At 48.5% G+C, this 22,733-nt stretch overlaps 1 long non-coding RNA gene across 2 annotated transcripts in view; it reads right to left on the bottom strand.

The window, feature by feature from the left end:
- Nucleotides 1–22,733, bottom strand: part of LOC146796200 (uncharacterized) — a 156,710-nt gene that overhangs the window by 79,193 nt on the left and 54,784 nt on the right. The window contains exons 3-4 of one of the 2 annotated variants that reach the window (XR_014969902.1): nucleotides 2,738–2,885; nucleotides 1,803–2,108 (exon numbers count right to left, since the gene is read on the bottom strand). This is a non-coding gene — a long non-coding RNA (uncharacterized LOC146796200). The remainder of the gene's footprint in view (nucleotides 1–1,802; nucleotides 2,109–2,737; nucleotides 2,886–22,733) is intronic. The other variant, XR_014969901.1, reaches the window with a different exon arrangement.

Here is a 22,733-nt window from a genome sequence, read left to right as displayed (position 1 = left end):
TTTTCAATTGGGGTTGCTGGGAGAGCGTACATGGTTTTCCCCTTGTCTTTCCTTTTTTGATTACGGGATCTCCGTGGCTTGGAAGAGGGCCAGTCGGGATTTTCCTCTTGTGAGAAAGGAGCCATGGTCAGCCATTCCCGGTCAGATTGCGGGTCTTCCTGTAATAAGGCGGGCAAATGCGGATAGTCACTCCCTAAAATGACCTGTTCTGGAAGGCGCTGAATGAGGCCTACTTTCAGAGCCGAACCCGGATCCGTGGCCGTTTGTACCTGTACGTGGGTTGTGGGATAGGTTTTGGTATCCCCATGGACGCATTGGATGTTCACAGTCCCCTCCAGCGGTCCGATTCGGGTCCCTAAATCCTGGGGTTGTATCACGCTCTGTCGACATCCAGTATCCGCGAGAGCCGTCATCCTTTGTCCATTAACAGCCACTTCACAGCGATAAGGAGGGGACGCGGTCTTCGGGGGAAGGCAATAGTAATTCCTTGTCAGGCCTATTTCCATCGGTTCCTCTTTCTGCGGACAGAACCGTGCTATGTGACCCAGTCCTCCAAATCCCTAACACTGGTGTCCCGGGGTAGGGGTTCGTACTGCAGAGAGTCCCGGTGGTCTGAAGGCAGGGGGTCCGGGAATTACGGTGACGGGGTCTGGTTTTCTCTGGAACACTGGTCGGGGAGGTCGGTGGGCCCCAGTAGGGCCGGTTTTCCAAGGTGTCTCTTCTCGTCCCTTTTGTACTTCCTGTGCTCTGTTATAGGCACTGGCAATTTCGACAGCTGTCTCCAGGGTGAGGTGGGCATGCTGTCTGACCCCTCTTTGGATAGGCGGATGGAGGGAGGTAAGGTACTGTTCTAGGTAGACCTTGGCCATAATATCTTCTTTAGTGGCGGTGGTGGGCTTTAACCACCGATCAGCCATGTCTCGCACGCGATACGTTCAAAGTTATTGAAGAAGAATTCTGGATCTTCCCCGGCAACATATTTTTGTAATATTAGTGACGGCAGGGTACTCGGTCCTCGTTGTTGACCCAATACGTCGACGATCTTCCCCATAGCCGCATCATGGGTCTGGCCTTGATCAGTGAGAGCCTGTTGCAGCTTTCCCCTGTCCTCTTCTACAATGGTGAGGAATTTCTCCATAGCTTTCCCCAGGCATTCTTGGTTCTCCGCCATTCGAGCGATCACAGCCTCCATGTCTCCGGTAGATCCCACTTCTGACACCACTTGTGGGAGGGCGGGCCGGATAAACAGACGCGGAGGCTGGATGTAGTGAGCCAGTGGGTAGGTTTTTATTGACAAGGCAGTAGGTATGGTAGGGGAGTCAGTGTTCAATGATGGTGGGCGGTGTTTCACGACTTCTTCGTCTTCTGATTTCGATCGGTCTTCGTCTCTGAACGATGACTCGGTGATGGTGGAAGTGGTTTCCTCAGGAAGGCTCATGCGAGGGACAAAAGAGACAAACGAGAGGCCGTCAGGGATTTTGACCTATTTATGCGCTAAGGATCATAGCAAAAACCGTCACCTCACCCGTGTAGATTGATGGGGGACAGCAGGGTTCGTGTGCTGGACAGAGGGTCCAAATAGTAGCAGGGAGGCGGAAGACCCGGTTATTTAGGGAGGTCAGGATATTCGGGGTGTGCCCCTGTGGTCAGGTGAAGTAAGAGAGAGAGACGTTTCACACTGCCGCACCACAGACAATAACACCCTACGACGCAACACCCTGTGACCCCAGAACCCGGTATCCACCCTCCTCCCTTCTACCACCCGCTTCCCGATCCCGTTACCCGTGGTTTTAGCCACTCACCGGCCCCGCCGCAATACTTCCTGGTTGCGGCCGCTCTCCAGCCTCCTCCTGAGGGTTCCACCAGTCTTCGTATCACGTCTCGTCTGGGGCCTCCTCAGCTTCCTCCGCTTCTGGACTCCACCTCGTCGCGCTCTCTCCTCCCTGCGCCGGTCTTGTCCTCCTCAGCTCCGGTTCTTCCTCGGTACGCTGCTCCTTGTTCTCTGCTTCGTTTCTCTCTACCTCCTGCTCCGCCTTCGATGCTTCGCCTTTCTCCCTTCTCTCTCCGGCACGAGTGCGTTCGTTCTCAGTTGCGATGCCCCTTTTCACCTGAAGGAGAGAAGCACATCCGGGGTTAATCCCTCCTCCTTCCGGGTCCTTTCTGTTAGCGCCAGGACCTGTCCCGGCCTGCGGGTCAGGGGGCGGGGTCAGCGTCCTTACTGGTTGAGGCGGATAGGGGGATAGTTCGCGGACGGACTTCCTGATTAAGGTCCGCGGGTAGGAGCGGGGATGAGGTATGTCCACTGCAATGTCCGAGGATTTCTCACAATAACATTGAACTGTTCAGAAACTGTTTTGTGTCGACTTTTGTGAAATGGAAAAGTATTTTATTTCAAAACGTACTTAGCTTATTGCGAAGATTTTGTTCTTGAAATAAAATACAAAGTATATTTTTCTAAAATTGGTGTTCGATCTACTTTTTAAGTCATGTATCCATTATTGGTCAATGTGGTACAATAAATGTCTTACACTCCTCTGTGTTAAGCCTAAAGCTGCTTGCCCACACAACCACCAATAGAGCACTTTAGGTTTAACATTGAGCCCTCTACACTTTTGGGGAACCCCTGAACTCTGTGTACAGTATACCCACCTAGTGGACATACCATATAAGGAGGCAGCTTCCTACACATATATATTTAGCATTCCCCTGATGCTCTGGGAATGAAGTAAAACATTACCATCCAATGGGAGAACAACTCCCAGGAACTACCAATCAGGTCTCAATAGTCCACAATATAGTTCATCATCTGTGTTTCCTCCTCCTCTTTCTTCGCGCAAGTCACGTCTATGCTCCATCTTCACCAATCTTGTCTACTGGTATCTGTCCTTACAAAGAGAGGGTAACTTTAATACAGGAAATAAACCACTTGCAAAGTAACACAAGTAGCATTGATATGCAGAGCACATAAACCAGCAATGAAATGCAAAGGCACAACCGAGATCATGTCAAACATATCATGCAGTCATATCACGGGGCAATCAATACCTTTTTTAAAAAAATGATTTTATTTAAATCTAGTTGGCAGTGTACAAAGCATCAGCATGCCATCAAAGTGTGACAATCATATATCACAAACAGATTTACATACCAGGTATATACCTTGTGATCAAGTACAATGGGTTAAGCTTAATGCATTCCTGTAACATATACAGTGTACTACGGGCTAATGTTGGCAGTTCTGGCCTACATCTCCACACACGTTCATAGACAGAGGGCCTGCAGACCCGACATACATCTCTATTAGTTAAAAGGATATAGCTTACGAAGCAGTGTGCTCAACTATAGAAGGGTGTTCCTCTCTGGACGTGAAGGCTGGGTCTCGTCGCAAAAGGTAAGAGGTAAAAGGCTCCCATATATCTCTGGTATGGGATCTCTGCAGCATCCCAAAACGCAGAGAGTTGTTCATGACAGTATGAAATGTCAGTGAGCCACTCTTGGATAGTTGCCCCCGACCTGCCCCAGGGCATTGCAACCCAGCGTTTAACTAGTAGGAGCATCATAGCTGCTAGTCTGCGAGAAGCATGCAGTATCTCACATATCCAAGCAACCCAGTTACTGGAGACAAAGGGATGGGTGTATCATTGACTTCCCTCAGTGTGTGGAAGACCTTGGTCCAGAAGATTGCGACCTCGGGGCAGCACCGGGCTAGATGTATGAAGTCAGCATGGAGCACGCGGCAGCAAAAGTCAGGGACGAATTGTTTGGGTGTACGGTATAGACCAGGGATACTGAAAGTATGGCTGGGGGGCTGTTTGTGGCCCACTTGACCTTTACATGCAGCCCCCCCCTGAACAGTAGCACGAGCTGCTGTTTACTTGCTGAGCACTAATATTCAGAAAAAAATTTTGATAAACGGGCAAGCATTTATTTGCATGGTAAATTAAGTATCTACTGTAATGTCCTGTACCACTTAACTTTAGTTAACCTGCAAATAAATGCTTGCATGTTTATTTAATTTTTTTTTAGACCTGCTTACACAATATCTGACCCATCCAGGCCCCCCTACTGCCAAAGTGTGGCCTTCGATCACACCACACACCATACTTTGTAGCCCCTGGGCACATTTTTACGAGTACCCATGGTATAGACAATGCAGAAATTTGAAATGTTTGAGGTGGAGTCGAGAGTTAGGGGATAGCATTTCAAGTTGGCTGCAGCGAAAGTTCATTGGGCATCAGTCAAAGGAGTATCAAGATCAGCATTTCAGCCTTCGCGAGCCTTAGGGACAAGTGCTGGGGAGGACGGATGGATGTGGAGGTGTTTTATTAGCTCACGCTGTGATGTGTTGGTATAAATGTGTTCTAGCGCCGTGAGCGGCGGAGCGGGGAAAATCTTGTGAATTGCGCTACAGGTGGCTCGCAGCTGAAAATATAGTTGCATGCAGTGGCGCCTCCTCGAGGGAGGGCTGCGGGGCGGTGTGACGAGGTGGGGGAGGGGCAGGGTAGGGGGTAGTAAAGTCTGGCATACGGCCGAACGGAGTTAAGTAAAGTTGGCGTTGCAGCGTGCGCAATGTAAAATGTTTTATTTAGTTATTTATTGACTTAACTCCATTCAGCCATATGCCTGAGTTTACTACCCCCCACCCTGACCCTCCCCCACCCCGCCTCACCGCCCACAGCCCTCCCTCGAGGAGCCGCCACTGGTAGCATGTCAAGCAGTGCTGGGGCAAACCAGGATGTGGCCACAGCGGGAGGAAGGAAGTCGTCATCTGGTAAAAATCTGCAACGGTGTGGATACCTAGTCTGCCCGCACAACCTATCGCCCCTTTGTCGTGTATTGGGGGGAGTGAAGGGTGGTTGGCTACGGGGACAGCTGGAGCATGCAGCATTTGGGTACTGGCGCGCCTTTGAAGCCCGTCCCACACCCAACGTAGGCACTGTGTTGTGTCAATCTCAGACCTAGGGGCCTTTTATGGCAGGATTAAAACTGTGGTGAGGTGCCATGGGGAATTCCGGTCCTATTCAATTGCCACCTGCGGCTGAAATGGCATGGGGTGATCCCAGTAGTGCAAATATTGGGCCTGGGTGCACAGGGCATAGAGGTGCATATCTGGGGCACCCATGCCCCCTGTGTCTGTGGCAGTGTGAGTAGCTTATGCGGGGCCCAGGGTTGTTGTCCAGCCCATATCAATGTAATTAAGCTGGATCGTAGTCATTTGAAAAAACTAGCGGTAATGGGCATTCGAATGTTCACGAATAGTTAGAGGAATTTGAGAAGAATTACCATTTTGGGCAGGGTGATACGGCTGGGCTTAGACAATGGTAATCTGGACCATATTGGAACACGGTCTTCTAACCAGTCTATCGCCCGCCTGTAGTTCTTCAGGGTACCTGCTAATCCAGATGCCCAAATATTTTGTCGAGCCTGAGGCCCATTTCATCGGGTATTCTGTGGGGAAGGGCAGAGTTGTCTCCGTCAAAGGAAAAATAACAGATTTGGCCCAGTACACTTGTATGCTGGAACAGCCTCCAAACTTCACCACCTCCCATGTTAAGGGGTCCAAGTTGGTCTGCGTGTCCTGGACATATAAAGGGTTACGTTGTCCGCATAGAGCAATACAATCAAACCTCGGGATGCGAAGCCTATGCCTCTATCTGCATGATGTTGGCGGAGATGCGCGGCAAGGGGCACCATGGCCACAGCAAATAGCAGGGGGGAGAGTAGACATCCCTGCCTCATGCCATACATGACTGGAAATGGTTCAGAGATGAGGTTGTTGAGCAATATGCAGGTCGTGAGAAGAGTGTATAGAAGCTGAACCTGTGCAATGAATCGGGCACCTAGTCCCAGCCTCCGCAACAGTGGGAAGAGGTATGTCCCTTCCAATTAATCGAACGCTTTCTTAGCGTCCTGTAGTGCATCAGCAGTGGTGACCTGTGGATGTAGGTGATGCATTACTGCAAATAGGGTTTCAAGATTATGTGAGGTCGACAACCCCAGAATAAAACTAGATTGGTTAGGTTGCACCATCACTGGTGGCAACAACAGCAGCGGGTTTGCCAGAACCTTTTCAAAGATTTTATTGTCGGCATTAATGAGGGACAAGGGCTGATAGGAATTGCATTGGTCTGCTGGTTTGTCCGGTTTGAGTAGTGTAACTATCACAGCTTCTCTTAAAGATGGAGGAAGGGACCCTGCTTCTATGGCATCCCGATATATATCGAGAAACCTCGGGGCTAGGATCTGGGAATATTCTTTGTAAAAGGCTGTGGTGAGTCAGTCAAGGCCAGGAGCCTTGTCCACGGGCAGGCGTGCAATCACCTGGGTTATTTCCTACACTGTGATAGGGGAGTTCAGGAATTCCTGTTGGGCATTAGTTGTATGGTATCAAAATATACTTGGGCTTGCCACGAAAGTGGCAGTATATAGGCAGGAGTAAAAGGTAGTCATGATATGCAGGAGTTCAGATGGAGAAGAGCAGAGCTGGCCCTCCAGATCGCTGAGCTCTGGTACATAAGCGGAAGCATGAGGCTTCTAGAGCAGTCCAGCCAGAGTTCTGATGGGGCAGTCCCCCTTCCCATAGCGTCGGGCCCGAGTTTCTTTGCCTAGGTAATGTGTTTCATGTGTCGCTTCTGTTTGGTATTCGGTGATCTTGTCGCAAATGTTGGCCATAGTAGCAGGATTGCAAGCAGAGACCAGGGCCCAGCCAGAGGACGTAGCGCACCACGCAGATCTTGCACAGTGGGGTGGGTATTGCACTGGGGGCCCAGGCTGTCCCACGAGCCTGGAGAACAGCAATATATGTCCACAGATTCCGACAGCTATCGTCGAGACCCAGGTTTGGGTCGCAGCAAGTGCGCCAGATCTCGCAAGAAGATCCGCTACCGAACCAGGACCGCCAGCCGCAGCCACGGCCCCCAATATATGAAGACGAAGATGACGAAGTATTTGTGGTCTCATATGTCAGCCGGACCGGCTCCCAGCGAAGGCCGCCGCCCATGTGTTCAGTCTCGGTGGGAGACACGAAGATACAAGCCCTCATTGACACCGGGGCATCAGTCAAATGTGATGGACTCTGATCAATATGACCGACTGTCGCCGCGACCCCCTTTGACGCCATCCAGGACGCGCATATACACATATGGAGGGACTGACCCTCTTCCCCTCCGTGGCGTCATCAGCACTACCATCGCCAGCGGGGGATACTCAACTCAGACACAGTTTCATGTCACGGAATGCAAGAAAGGGACTCTACTTAGCTGTCACACGGCGGAGGACCTCGGTCTCGTGTTCTTTGTAAACCAAGTTCACGACTCCCACGCCGGAGACATACTCAAGGAGTTCCCCACACTCTTCACCGGCCTGGGGAAACTCAAGGGCAAGAGGTTTAAGCTGCACATAGACCAGTCAGTACGGCCAGTGGCCCTCAGGCATCGGAGGGTGCCGTTCAACCTACGTCCTCAAGTGGAAGAGGAGCTGCGAAAGCTCGAAGAACTAGATGTTATTGGGAAGGTGTCGGGCCCCACCTCATGGGTGTCCCCGCTGGTCGTGGCACCCAAGCCCAAGCAACCAGGGGCCATCAGACTCTGTGTGGACATGCGGTTGCCCAACACCGCGGTGAAGAGAGAGCGGCATATCACTCCAACGATGGACGACATCGTGGCGGACCTCAACGGGGCGAAATGGTTCTCAAAGCTAGATCTGAATGCCGGCTATCACCAGCTAGAGCTAGACCCAAGTAGCCGGAACATCACCACATTTTCGACTCATGTCGGCCTCAGGAGGTATAAACGGCTAAGCTTCGGAGTCTCCTCGGTGGACGAGGTTTTCCAAAATGCGATCCATGAGACCCTGTCAGGGCTACAAGGGGTGATTAACCTCAGCGACGATATCCTGGTCTTTTCGAACACGCTAGAGGAACATCACTCCCACCTCAGGGCCACGCTCAAGAGACTCGCAGAATGTGGGCTGATCCTACATAAAGCAAAGTGCTCATTCTACCAAGACAGTGTAGACTTCTTTGGATACACGTTCACGCAAGAAGGGCTTCTGGTAGACCCGAAGAAGGCTGAGGCCATCAGGGCAGCCCACACGTCTCGCAATCCTACCGAAGTGAGAAGCTTCCTCGGGATGGCCACCTACTGTGGGCGCTTCATCCCCAATTTGGCCGCCATGTCAGAGCCTCTACGCGCCCTCACGCGCCATGATCACCCGTGGGAATGGACACCAGAGGCCAACAAGGCTTTTCGGGATATCAAAGAGGGGCTCCTCGACAAGACGATCATGGCATATTTTCACCCTCGAAGGAAAACGGAGTTGGTTGTGGATGCTAGCCCGGTGGGCCTCGGGGCTGTCCTCCTGCAGGAGCAGAGTCACGAAGTGTGGAAGCCAGTTGCCTATGCTAGCAAGGCCCTCACCGATACTGAAACGAGGTATGCCCAGATCGAAAGGGAGGCGCTGGCTATCAAGTGGGCATGCCAACACTTCCATCTATATTTGTGCGGACAAGACTTCACTGTTGTAACGGATCACAAGCCGCTGCTCCCGTTGTTTGCTGGACTGTCGAGACTGGCACCGCCGAGGATTGAACGGTGGGCCGTACAGCTTCAGGCATACAATTTCAAGGTGGTCTATCGGCCAGGGGCTCACAACCCAGCGGACTATCTGTCCCGTCACCCGGGACCAACCCCACCACCATCCACACCGGAGGACACTTGCGGCACGGAGGCGTCTGTCCGCATGGTCACGCAGAGTGCCTGTCCCAAGGCCATGACGCTGGAGGAAATTGGTAAAGCCACCCAGGAAGACCCCACCCTAACTCGCGTCCGCCGGGCACTAGACAGCAATGGATGGGCCCGCTTCATGGATGGGGCCCTGGCCCTGCGACCAGAGATCAGCCATGCTCGCCAACAACTGTGGCACGTACGGAGTGAGCTTAGCGTGGGAGAAGAAGGAGTAATTCTGAGAGGACGACTCATCGTGGTCCCCGAGAGCCTCCAGAAAAGAATTCTTGCGCTGGCGCACGTGGGTCACCATGGAATGGCAAAGACCAAGGCCCGGCTACGTGATAAGGTCTGGTTCCCAGTGATGGACTTGAAAGCCGATGAGATGGTTTGGCAGTGCCACGCCTGCACTATCACCGGAGCGGATCCGGCCCCGGCTCCCGTGATCACCGAAGATGCATGCGAGACACCGTGGACTCACCTCAGCATGGACTTTGGAAGTTTCCCTGATGGCCGACACATGATGGTCATCGTCGATTCGTTCTCGAAGTTCCCGGTTGTCGAGACAATAGCGTCCACGGCTTTTCCTCATGTCAAAAGAGTCCTAGACCGAGTATTTGCGACCATGGGGCTGCCTGAAGAAGTCAAGTCGGACAATGGGCCCCCCTTCCAGGGGCGAGAGTTCCAGGAATACCTTGCCAATCTAGCAATCCGACACCGGAAGATCACTCCCCTATGGCCCGGGCGAATGGGGAGGTGGAGCGACTGATGAGAACGCTCAATCGAGCGCTGCAAATTGCCATGGAGAATGGAGAAGACCCGGAGGCAGCCCTGGACCAGTTTCTTGGAGTATACTGCCAAACACCCCACAGCACTACGAAGTGTGCTCCGGCTCACATCCTGTTCAAGCGAGCCTCGCGAGACATCATCACGTCCGACCCCGGGTGGGTCCCTGCGGAGAGAGATGGAGCAGCCATCCAGGCGAGGAGAGGAGAGACGAACCGGAAAGCCAGTGAGTCTCGAAGAGCCCAAGAGCCACTGGTTCAAGTCGGAGACAGAGTGGTCATCAAGGATAGGCACCGGGGATGGAAGTTTCGGACTCCCTATGAGCCCGAGGTGTGGACTGTAACGGCGGTTCGAGGGACTATGGTCACCGGCAGGCGAGGCCAACAGGTCATTACAAGGAACGTATCAAGTTTCAAGTCAGTCGTGGAAGGAGGCACCGATGGGGAAGAGCCACAATCTTCAGGCCCTCTTTCGGATGGTGTTGCCCCGGCGTCCCCTGGCGGGGTGCTGTCACTTCCGGTGTCCAGCCAGCCGGCACCTCGGAGTGGTGAGGGTTGTCAAGAACCACCTAGCCCAGCGCCAGTCAGTGAAATCGTACCGGCTACCCCGCCGCACAGTTCCCAGGTGTCATACACCCGAGGTCAGAGGCAGGGCCTACGTCCGAACCCGATCCCCAGTTAGAGACTGGCAGACTTTGTACATCTTTCCCCCTGAGGGGTCGAACTTATAACTTTGAACTAAAAGAAAGGAGGGATGTAAAGAGCCACCCGGGCTCTCTTATACATTGTTGCGCTATAACATGCATCCATACACCCCTCGGGGCGGGCTCGTCCCGAGGGGATAAATAAACGTGGGCGGGAACGAACGTGGTCTTCCAGCCCAGAGCACGATACTGTGGTCGAGTGTGTCCTTTACTGCATTGCCGCTAAGTAACTGAGACCAGGCCCCAGCGCTACACCCCCCTCCATACATGCGGCAACCACCTTCCTCGGCTCCCCGCAGCCATGGCCCTTTCTCCTCTCCAGCTCAGCCCGGAGCACTCTCCCAGCAGTGCGACACAGGTACATGGCAGCATTCACTCTGGTCACAGCGCCTGTAGCCGTGATGCGCCCAGCCCAGCGATCGCACACCCAGGCCACCACAACTCAGAAACTCAGACATTGGTCGCACAGGAGGTAGGCCACAGGTCCAGCGCACCACACAGTGTTGTTACAAGCGAGCGGGGGGGAGGCATGCAGCAGCCAAACACTCCGGGTTTGGGCCATTGATCATTTATCTGCCCTGTCCTCGTATGGTAGCGCCTGTAGGAACTCCCAGTGAGCACGGATTATGGTGGATTTTGTCTCAGCCGGCAGAGCTTACTTACAGAGCAACCATCTCTGACTGGGTGGGATAATCCTACCTTCTGAGTCCTTAATAGAACTGAAACTTTCACTTACGATAGCTAGGAAATTTTGTATTCTATGTCAGGACCGAAGGCAAGGATTATGCTGGTTTAAAGCTAGCTCACAACCAGATGAGCCATCAAGACTGGTTTGAAATAAAACCTTTTAAAGGTAGAATCTGAAGACCAGTCTGCTGTATTCATAATATCCTCAAGCCGGGCGCACAGAGCAAAAGCTTTTGAAGACATGGTGGCACCGCGTGCAGAATGTGCACCAAAATGGGAGAGATCAATGCCAGCTTCCTGCATAACCTACCTCACCCAGTGGCCAATGGTAGGAGAAGAAACCGCCTTATGCAGTTTCTGCAAGGGGATGAGGAGTTGACATTCCCCTGGAGAGCGAAAGTCCTCCGATATCTACTCATATGCCTTAAGACATTGCACCACACAATGCTTTGGAAAGTCCAGAAACGCTGGGTAAGTAATGTCCCTGGTATTACATTTCGTCCTTCTACTTACCGTGAAAGAGACTCCAGATGGAGAGAAAGTTCTGCCTGAAATATCTAAAGGCCTGCCCATTCAAAACTTTTCAGCATGAAATCCAGCGATAGCAACATTGCCAGTTCGGCAGACAGCTCCTTCCTGGACAAGAATTGGTTTGGTTGCTGTAGGAGGCTGGCTTAGTATATGGTGCTCACTTATGTAAGTTTAGCACCATGCACTAATCCAGACAACCCTTATGGTGTTTTAGTGGTCTTAGACAACCTTAGAAAGCTCTCTTAAGTGGTAGCTGTGGTGAGCAGCCTTCAGGCTTAGTCCAGGACGAGTGTAAAGCAGCATGTTTTATCAGTACTAATCATATAGTGTAGGTTAATTGAAAAAGAACCACACAGTGTAGTTATAAAAATATGTATTTATTATAAAGGTCACTAACACTTTGCAGTATCTCCTACCCGGAGATATAATCACAATACACAAAATACTTTCGTAATAGAACACGTAAGTAGCACAAATACACAGTGGTCTCCAGGGGGAGACCAAACCATATACTAATAAAGTGGAATGCGAACCATGACCTAAGTCAAGACTGGACCCAGAAGATGTAGAAGAGCTGGGGACCCCAGGAACTAGCCTAGGTGAGTATCTAGCAATCCCACAGAGGTCGTGTGGAGAGTGGGAACACAACTGCGTGCTCATTGTAAGGCAATAGGTAAGTCGCTCTTTCAGTTTTAAAGAAGGAGGACCCTTCCCAGCAAATCCTGAAGAAACCCTGTGGAAGATGGAAGATTGGAGAGTCACCCCACCCGTGGATACCCCAGAAACAAGGATACCTACACCAGGGAAGCCAGGTGCATAGGTGCGAAGTGACGTCGGAAACCGCAGTAGACCACAATGGAGGACTTCGGTGAAGATGCCGCTGGCGAAGAAGGTGAAAGAGTCAGATAGAACCCAAAGGTATATTCAGGAGGAAAAGTACCTGCAAGCAGAGGGGACAGAGACTTTACCACTCAGGAGTGATCAAGGGGCACAGAAGACGAATGACCATCGATGTTGGAAGATGGAGAAGAGTTGACGGTGACCTTGGTGTGCTGTGTGGACCAGGCGACGCTGTAGAAGACCAGGAGCTGTTCATGAGCTGTCCCACATTGGATGTCAAGAGCCAGGGGGTCGGTGGTCAGAGAAGCCCTCAGTGCATGGAATCATACCTCCAACACCGTTTATGGTGTTGGGTTATAATTCCAACATGTTTGAACCAAACATGCCAGGGTTTGTTACAGCCAGTTTAGAGTTAGCCATTGCATAATGACGCATGGCGACCCTATATATTGTAATGGGGGATGTACTTACAACCCGGGAGAATGGACTCCGAGGATTGTAGCAGTGTCCTGCTCATGCAGGGGGACCCTCACACTTATAAGCAAGCACCCTGCCTTCAGGATTGAAAGGCCTGCCTTAGGGGTGACTTATAGGTTTTAAGTGCAGTGACCTGAGATATAAGAAAACGTATATCTGTTGTACCAGCACCAGCTTACACAGGCTGCAATGGCATGCCTGCAGTCACAATGTTAGTGTTCTCCCATGGGTGGCATAATACATGCTTCAGCTCATGGGGGACCTCTGGTGTACCTATGCCCTGGATACCTTAGTACCATATACTAGGGACTTACAAAGGTGCACCAGTAGCCAATCTGGGGGGTACCTAAGTATTCACCATGGTCCATTTTAGGGGAGAAGCACAGAGACTGGGGTCCTGATTAGCAGGATCCCAGTCAGACTAGGCTGAAAAACATGATGACACCAGCAAAAAGTGGGAGTAACCATGAAAGCAGATCCTACTTTCCTACAGTTACCAACACAAAAACAGGTTCAGTAACTGACTGATGTCCCAAAGAGCGGAATAGTGAGGTTCTAGAAGAAGAGAGAGCCTGATCCCCTGGGGGAGACAGCATACAAAAGGATGTTCTCCCACTGGGGAGCCTTCCACAGGCATATGTCCAGCTGAGATGGCTGAACGAAAGGTATTAATGGTACGATTGGTCAACCTGTCCTCGCTAGCCCAGTCAGGAAATTGAGTACGTGAACTACCACAGGGACCACAGGATCAATATCCTGTAGATAACACCAACAGGACCATCAGCCCCATGCTGAGGCATACGGTTCATACCGCTGGCCCATGCTTTTGATAATAAACTCTCAGCCTGGCACAAAAGGTGGGAAACCAACCATTTTCTCCTGTAATCTGCCACGTTAGGAGAGACAGAGATCCAGCCAGCACCATTTGGTGGGAGAGTTGGTCAGGACTGGCAAGAAGAGTTGGAAACAGGGGGAATCGGATTGGAGAATCCCAGGAAAGTTCCAGAAGAACCGGAAACCTCACTTGGGACTTCCAAATTGGGGTGACAAGAATCAGATTGGCTAGTTGGCATCTAACCTGGGCCGACACTCTGGGGATCATTGCACAGGGGGGAAAAGCGTAGCCTGCTTCCCGACTACAATCTTGGAGAAACGCTTCCGTGGCAGCTGCAAACAGGTTGGGCCTCCAGCTAAAAACCCTGGGCAATTGGTGATTCAATCTGGAGGAAAAAAGATCCATTGAAAATGGACTCCATTAGTTGCACAGGCTCAAGAAGACCTACAGATGCAGTTTCCAAAGGCTGGCATCCCTGAAGTGGCAGGATTGAAAATCTGCCACCTTGTTTGCTTGACTGGGCAGATATTCCGATGTGACCAAAATCCAATGATCCAGGCAGTACTGCAGGTCAAAAAGAATTGTGGATATGGTGCCGCCCAAATGATTGATATAACGGACCACTGATATGTTGTCCATTTTGAGGAGGACACACAGCTGAATCAAGTCCTTGGTCCAACACCGGACCACAAAGAAGCCAGCCAAAAGTTCCATATAGTTGATATGTAACCCCTGTTCATCTGGAGACCACAACCCTCCAGGGGAGAACTCTCCACATCGAGCGCCCCAGCCTGATCTACTCGCATCTGACTATATGACCAGGACTGGGGCGCAGCCGAAAATCACCCTGCCGTTCCACACGTCCATATGAGCCAGCCACCACTGGGTCTCGTCTTACGCCTCGTCGGTCAAGGTGACCATTTGTGAGTATGGAAGGCCCCTGTGCATATGGGCGGCCATCAGACGGTGTAAGGTAAGCCAGTGGACAGGCCCAGGGAAGATGGCCTGAATACATGAAGAGAGAAGGCCCACCAGATGAGGGATCTGCTGAAGGGAGACCCGCTGTTTGGGAAAGGTACGCATCAACTGTTGGCAAATTTTTGTCGTCTTCCGAAACAGGAGGCTCATGGTGGCTGTGACTGTGTCCATGGAGAAACCCAGAAAAAAGTTTCTTGGAGAGGGGGTCAACAAGGATTTGCTCTTGTTTATAATGAACCCCAGGCTCTGCAGGAGATCAACCAAAATTTGCAACTGGAGAGACAGTTTCCGAGGACATTGACCCAGCGGGAGCATATCATCCAGATACACAATTAGGCGAACCCCCTACGCTTGAAGGTGCTTCACGACCGGTTTGAGAACCTTCGTGAAGCACCAAGTGGCGGAGGAGAGCCCGAAGGGTAGAGTGACAAACTCAAAGGTCATGTGGCACCAGAAGAACTGGAGAAACCGCCTGTGCAGCGGGGAAATTGGGATCACAAGATACGCGTCTTTTAAGTCGAGGCAGGCCAGCCAGTCCCCAAGGTGCAAAACGTCTCGAATTAGATGGATCCCCTCCATTTTGAAGTGCCGATATACCAACCACTCATTGAGTTCCTGAAGATTGATGACCGGTCTCTGGCCCCGTCGGTCTTGCCGACCAGGAAAATGTTGCTGATGAACCCACTTGGGTGGGGAACTGTGTGGGAAATAGCCCCTTTGGAAAAGAGGGCTGCAACCTCAGCGTCTACCAACCCAGCCTGGTGGTCTGAGAACTGAATGGCCCGTGGGCGAAAGACTTGCCAGTCCTGACCAACTCTCCCACCAAATGGTGCTGGCTGTGAAAGTCTATATAGAAGCCACGGATTGTTTGTTAGGACACATGCATCCTGGTAAAGGCCTTCCATGCCTGGGTAAATTTCACCAGCCGACTCCCTACCCTTAGAAGGGAATAAGGGAGAACACTCATCTGAAGTTGCGCATGCTCTCAGCTGGATGAGTGGCCACTGCCTTGTCTGGCCCCATGGAAAACACAGGGGTTAAACACTCTCTTGATAAAAGATTGGGCCTTATCTAATGAAGTGAATGTATTCACAAATGTGCCCAGTTCTTTAATAAAGGTTTTCCCGAAGAGGCCCCCTTTCGCAACTGCCCCTGCCACGTAGTCAGCCAAATCCCCCAGCTTGAGGTCAACCTTGATTGTTAAAGAGCAATGGTATACAATTGACAGGGCGCATTTTGCATTGCCTAGAAGTATGAATGCTCGTTGGGCACAACTAGACAGTACTTCTGGGGAAATAGAAGAGCCCGAGCACTAGGCATCCTTGGCCATATTCAGTATTTTCATCAATGAGCAAAGGGCATCAAGGAGATTGTCCTAGCACGCCTGCCAGAATATCTATTCCCTTCTTTGGGTCCTTCATACATTTCTGGAGAAAGGTGGTTATTCAGTGTTCAAGCTCACGGGTGAGCGCCACTTTCACATCCAGGGAGGGGGCGAGGGCACAGTGCCCCAAGGCAGTTCTGATATTCCTTCTCCACAACGGAGCTGGTCTGGCACGGTACTCAAGCGCCATCCAGCGTTGGCAGGTCCCCACCGCAGTCAGGAGCCACACCCAAACACAACGACCGCGATGGAGCTCACAGCGTTCCCGCTGTCCTGACCGGCCCTGAGGTGGAAGAGACGACACTGTTTGTCTACAACAGTCTGATGCCTAACTGCCGCCTGCCTATTGCGAGGGTGAAAGAGCTTGTGAGCATCATGAAGAAACCCATATAGCGCTGTTGGCAGGACACCAATATGCTATGCGCCTGGCCCCTCAAGGGGAGGCAAAACCTAGAATTATGCCTAGCATAAAGCGGCTGCCATGCCCGTAGAAGCAGCCCCTGCAGTCCTCTGGGTGTGAGCAGTGCAGTGTACCGAACACCGGAGAATACCCTGCCCGCAGTGAAAGGAGCAAGGATCAGCACTGCAGCGTCCGGCATGAACGCTGCCCCTTGAATGTGTGGACTTCAGGGAGGTCGTGGCCTGCAGCACCAAGAGGGCTGTTGTGACCTGCCTTGTCATCCAAGTGCTACAAGAAGTGCAATATCCTTGCTACTCTTGACAAAAAAATGTTACCTCTGTCACCATCAATGAAATTTTCAAACTTTTGAAGTGGATTTTTATTTTCCACCAAGTGCATATAATATACAAATACTGCATTTTCTATTTTTTCATCATGACCTGTCGATTCTGTGCTGCTATTACTAAAACAAAAACACGATTGCTTAAGAAAACTTAACAATAATCAAATAACAAACAAACACAATATCATATACTTTGACAATACTCACATACTAAACAACAACAGTTCAGTATAATGGATACAACAGATCTCCTTGTACTTTTTTCTAGACAACAATATGTAGAATGTTTATACATATAAGGATAGTCCTACGTTGTTCACATAAAGTTCCAGGGACTCCTATTCTTCTGGTCCTCGCAAGCTAATAGTCTATTTAGAGTGCCAGCTGGAGGTAGCCTACAGGCTTTAGGAAACCAAGTCTTGCGACGCTGTTTTTAATGTTTTGCAAGTAGTGTCGGAGACTTAACGTTGTTTTGTTTCCTTTGATTCTTTGAGGCTTGCCCCATCAAAGAACCAACGCGTTTCGACCTTCTACGTGGCACTTATTGTTGAAGGTCTTCATCAGGGTGGACAAGTTTAATACGGAGGACTGGAGGTATCTGGTTGTATAAAAAAGACCATTTTACTTATTCAGAATTGAGGGAAAATTTGCAAAGTATTTACAAATAGAGTGACTAATTAAAATCAAGAATATTCCTACGTTCCACAAACGTGTTTGAAGATATAAGGTTCTTGATTTCTCGTATCTCCAAGCGGGAATCTTTAAACTGGGACAAATGAGAGCATCTGGTCAATGTTATAGTAGCATGACCAACACGTGACATGCTATACATTTTTTAAGGGGCTATTGTCCTCAACGACATTGTTAAGGTGAAAACTTGCGGACGAGCAGGTGATATTTATTTGTGGCTAAACGTGCACCGACCGATCCTCTCTTCACGAGTGCATAAAAATGGCAGTGGTGGTGATGGGGAAATGGCGGAGCATCATGCCAGATTTCAAGTAGCGAGGTGGGCGTGGGAGTACCAAAGAATTGTACAAGCCTGACCCCCGAACGGAAAATTCTCTTGTAGAACGAGGTCCAAAAGTGTCCGGAAATACACCCGACGCGAGTAAAAATCACGGTCGGATGTAGCCGAGTGATCCGTGTACACCCAGTGCATTACAAAGTATCCAAAGGATTTAGGATCTTACCTAACACAGCCGGAGTGCTGCGTGGGAGCTGTTCTAGCGCAAGTTAATTGCATGGCGGCTCCAGGTCTTGTACCAAGGCAGTGAGACGTGCGGTGTACTTCAGTAAATCGTACTCAGCTCAATTTCCTTGCACGGTACTTGCTCGTGTTCGCACGGGAAGTGAAATACATCTCTCCGGGTCCTACGTCAGGTGAACGGGCCAGGGGGCGTGTCTCATCAAATGCGCGGCACTCTCGTGATCATACTGCCACCGCTTTGATGTAAAAAACGTTATTAAAAACAGATTGTGTAGACCAGATCTCATAACGGCGCGAGCCCTTTAATGTGTTCTTACCAACATGCCCAAAACTTTATTTAAATACATTATGTGGGTAATGGTTGACGTGCAGGCTCAAACTGGCGCGTGCCTGATGGTATATAATTTATTATGAGAGTGCACTGACCCTTAATAGATTGACGGCACAAATTAGACCCAAGTATAAATTATAAATTAATCACATGTCAGAAGACACATCGTCATCTGATATGGATTTATGACCTAGAGCCTGTTAAATGCAAAAGCTCTGTTTGGACTACTATTCCCAGTAATAAGCATACTACATAGTGCTTGAGTTTTCTACACTACAACTCGAGGGGACATTCCTACAGGGTGCTAATCAATAGGTTTCACTTAGCTGGATATGGGACCTTTACTAAACTATTACCGTTTTAACTTTCCCAATGCACCAGAACAGGTCAATCGGACTACTTTTCAAAATAATGATTACAGAGTAGGTACCTACATACAGATGACATCATGACATAGGGCCATATGTAGAAAGCAAAATTGCGATCGCAAACGCCGAAATTCGCCGAATTTCGGCGTTTGCGATCGCAATTTTGCTAAGTGGTATGTAGGAAGGCAAATCTGCGTGCAAAATAAGGAATCACTAAATTTGCGATTCCTTATTTTGCGATTGCATTTAAGGAATCGCAAATTTTCCGATTCCTTAAATGCAATGTAAGAAGCACCAAAAAAAGTGCAATTTGGCCTTAAGGAAGCGCAAATTACCACCAACTACAGGTTGGTGGTAATTTGCGATTTCTTTCAAAAATGCATATTTTTGCATTTTGCAAAGTGGCATGTGGTGCACACACATGTCCTTAGGGCATGTATGTGTGCCACATGTGCACCCATGCTCATTTCAGGGGTGCAACAGGGTGTCCTTTTGACATCCTGGCACACTTGAAATTGCATTCTCAATTTGCGATTCTCTAATTGAGAATCACAAATTGAGAATGTCTTCCCATTCATTCCTATGGGCCTCTAGGCCCATAGGAATGAATGGGGAGGTATTCCTCAATTGCGAATTGCAATTTGCAATTCGCAATTAAGGAATATGTAGGATTCTCAAAATTATTTGCTAATCCCACCTATATTCCGTTTTGCAATTCTCTAATTGCGATTCCCTAAAAATTGCAATTAGAGAATCACAAAACACATTCTACCTACATATGGCCCATAATTCCACAATGCCGTTTGCTTGTTTACACAGCTATTATTTTCCACAAATTTCCAATTACAAATGTACATTTATACTAAGAGGAAATAACATTGCCTGTTATGAGGATGGGTCTGGGGGAAACCCTTAAACTAGTTGTTCTTATAGTCAGGGCTACCATACTTATAACCGTGTATGTTGAAATATGGGAGGCTTTTCTCTCAATATGTTCACCATTCCTTATATGATGTTCAAATCTGCAAAGAAATGTGCAAAGGAAAGAAAGAAAGAAGAACTGGAAAGAGACTGGTTCAGGTCCAGTGATTGAGTTCACTGAGTTCATTCAATCCGTTATCAATTGTGTTGAGGTACATAATGGTTTTAGCCTCGAACTGGGAGAGGAGACTATCAACATTGATTCCATGTACCTGTTTCAATACAGTCCATTTTATATCTTTGGGGCTATGTTGGTATTCAAGGCAATGTGCTACCATCGGTGCGTTTATGATCTTACATTTAATTCTGGAACGATGTTGAGTCATTCTTGTCTTGATGGCTTGAGTTGTTTTTCCGACATAGGCCAAGGGGCTTGGACAAAGAGTGCAGTAGATCACATTATGCGTATTACAATTCGTAAAGGTTTCATGTTTTACAAATTTGTTTCCATATATAAATATCTCGCCCTCTATGGTACTCTGACAAGATGCACAGTTACCACACCTCCGATGACCCTTGATTGGTGGCAAGGATAACATGGTTCGAATTGATTGGGTAGTACTTTTCTTCGCTGTATTGGCATGTACTAGTTTGTCCTTTAAGCTTCGGTTTTTCTTAAGTGCGAAGATTGGAAGATTTTTTAATGGTTCTAAAGATTTTACGATAGACCAATTTCTTCGAACTATTTTCTTCATCTCGCTGGTGCGTCCTGAAAAAGTAGTAACTCAGACCAATGGTAAATCCTCTCCTCGTTCTTTGGGTACCACTAGGGATTCTCTGGGGATATACCACGCTCTCTTCATAGCCCTCTTCAATAATTTGTTTGGGTACTGTCTCTCGATCAATTTGGCCATCAGAGCATTGGCATTGTCGAAATAGTCCTCCTTCTTCATACAATTACGTTTTATTCGTAAAAACTGACTAAAGGGCAAGTTCTCCCGTAAATTTCTCTGATGGAAGCTCGAAAAATGAAGTGTAGTGTTTTTATCTGTTTTCTTCTTGTGAAGAGTTGTATATAGGCACCCGGCTTCATGTCTTATCAACAAATCCAGAAAGTTCATCTCACTCTTGTCATGGTTGACAGTAAATTGGATATCTCTGTTCCTATTGTTAATCCAATTTACAAACTCCAACAATTGATCCTTATTGCCTCGCCATAGCATGAACACGTCATCAATATAACGGTACCACATTTTAATGTGGCCGTCATATGGATTATTGCTATAGATCCACCTGTCTTCAAACAATGCCATAAACATTATGGCCATTTCCGGCGCAAATGGACAGCCCATAGCGGCTCCTTTAATTTGCACAAATTGGACTCCGTTGAAAGTGAAGAAATTATATTTTAGGCAGATTTCAGCCAGTTGCCGGATGAAGGATGTAGGGACATTGTGGGGACGTTCACGCTTGTCTAGGAAGAACTCGATTGCCTCCAGCCCTTGTTCCTGTTGGATGTTCGTATATAGGCTGACAATATCCAGTGTTACTAAATATTCCTCTTGCTCATCAAACGGGTGTCCTTCCAGCAGAGTAATCGCTTGCATCGTGTCCTTGATGTAACTCACAGTGTCTCTCACCAAAGGTTTTAAGAAGGTGTCGACATACTTTGCTGGTCTTTCAAGTATGGAATTGACTCCGGAGATGATTGGTCTTTCAGGAGGGTCCTCAATGTCTTTATGCACTTTTGGGAGAACATATAGTAATGGTGTTCTTGGACTGTTGTTAATCAGATATTGCGCTTCTTTTTTAGAGAGCGAGCCTTCATCTTCTCCCATGTTTATCAAGGAGATGAGTTTTTGTTTTATTAGATTTACAAAATCCTCATCTGAACGTTTATAGTGTTCCTCTTGAGTCAGCTGTCGTTCGACTTCCATTTCATATTTTTCCCGTTGAAGAATAACAATGGCACCGCCCTTGTCCGCAGGCTTGATAATGATCTCTTCATTCCCCATGAGTTTATCCAAAGCTGTTTTTTCATTTTTGGACAAGTTCCATTTTGTATAGACCTGTTTTTTGATCTAATATGCTAAGGTCCCTCATGAATTTTTTTTCAAAAGTTAGTAGCTCTACTGGCGTTGAATCAGCAGCAGGGAAGAATGTTGAAGGATTCTTTAGCCCAGAATAGTTGATCGTAATCTCTTCCTCTTTATTAAGGAAGAAGATTTTCAGGCGCATTTTTCGAAAGAGTTGTAATAACTCCAACTTCATTTGGCCGATGTCAGGTTTTACCGTCGGTATGAATGAAAGACTTTTCTGAAGTAGCGTCATTTCGTCTTGTGACAAGGTGTAAGTAGATAGATTGTAGATGGAATTCTTATTTTCTACCACCTGTAGACTCTCCTCAGAGTTGTAATTTCTCCTTGGTATTTTTGGGGCGGTGGATCACGATTGTACCATTGTGTGGATCTTGTTCGTCCTGTTGGACGTCTCTGGCCTCTTCCTAAAAAAGGTCTCGATTGAAAATATTGGCGTGATTCGTTATCCCTATTGCTGGTTGTTGGTTCAGAGTCACTCGAGTTGTCAGAGTAGGAAGAGGCGTCAGAAAAGGTGATATACTGCCTCCTACTTCTGCCGCCGTAGGTGCGGAGCATGCCCACGTTCGCCTGTTGTTTATAATATTCTTGATCTAAATAGGGATACGTCTTTTTTTCGGAAAAATTACTAATATCCTTCTGCAGTTTTGATCTTTTAAAATCCTCAGTGTTCTTTTTGAAGACTTCGTTTTCTTTTTCAAGTTTGGTCAAGAGTGCTTGGGCATTCTGCACTGCGGTGTTGTTTTAAAATCTTCCTCCAACTCTTTAATTAGTTCAAGTTCCAATAGGAAAAGTCTTTCTGCTGTCTTAATGGAGTGGAATATCCAATCTCTGGAACATTTAGTACCTCTATGGCTGAAGCCCTCAAGGTATTCAGGTTGGTCTACAAAGATTACCGGAACATTTTTGACCTGCACTACACTCTGATTTCTAACAACACAATTTCTTATATTTTTGAGCAAATAATATAAAAAATGTATATCAAAGAGGATATATATCAAGCAAAAAGCAGCAAAGAACAAGGGCGTATATAAAAATAGTAAATTTTATCTTCAAATTTCATAAAGGGTACTTGTACGGAACACATATAATGAAACAAGAAGGAAACACTCTATTATTT

Source organism: Triturus cristatus, chromosome 10 (assembly GCF_964204655.1).
Source record: "Triturus cristatus chromosome 10, aTriCri1.1, whole genome shotgun sequence".
In the NCBI taxonomy this organism is placed as follows: domain Eukaryota; kingdom Metazoa; phylum Chordata; class Amphibia; order Caudata; family Salamandridae; genus Triturus; species Triturus cristatus.
Note: the sequence above shows the minus strand (reverse complement) of the source record. Positions and strands in the feature narration are given on the sequence as shown.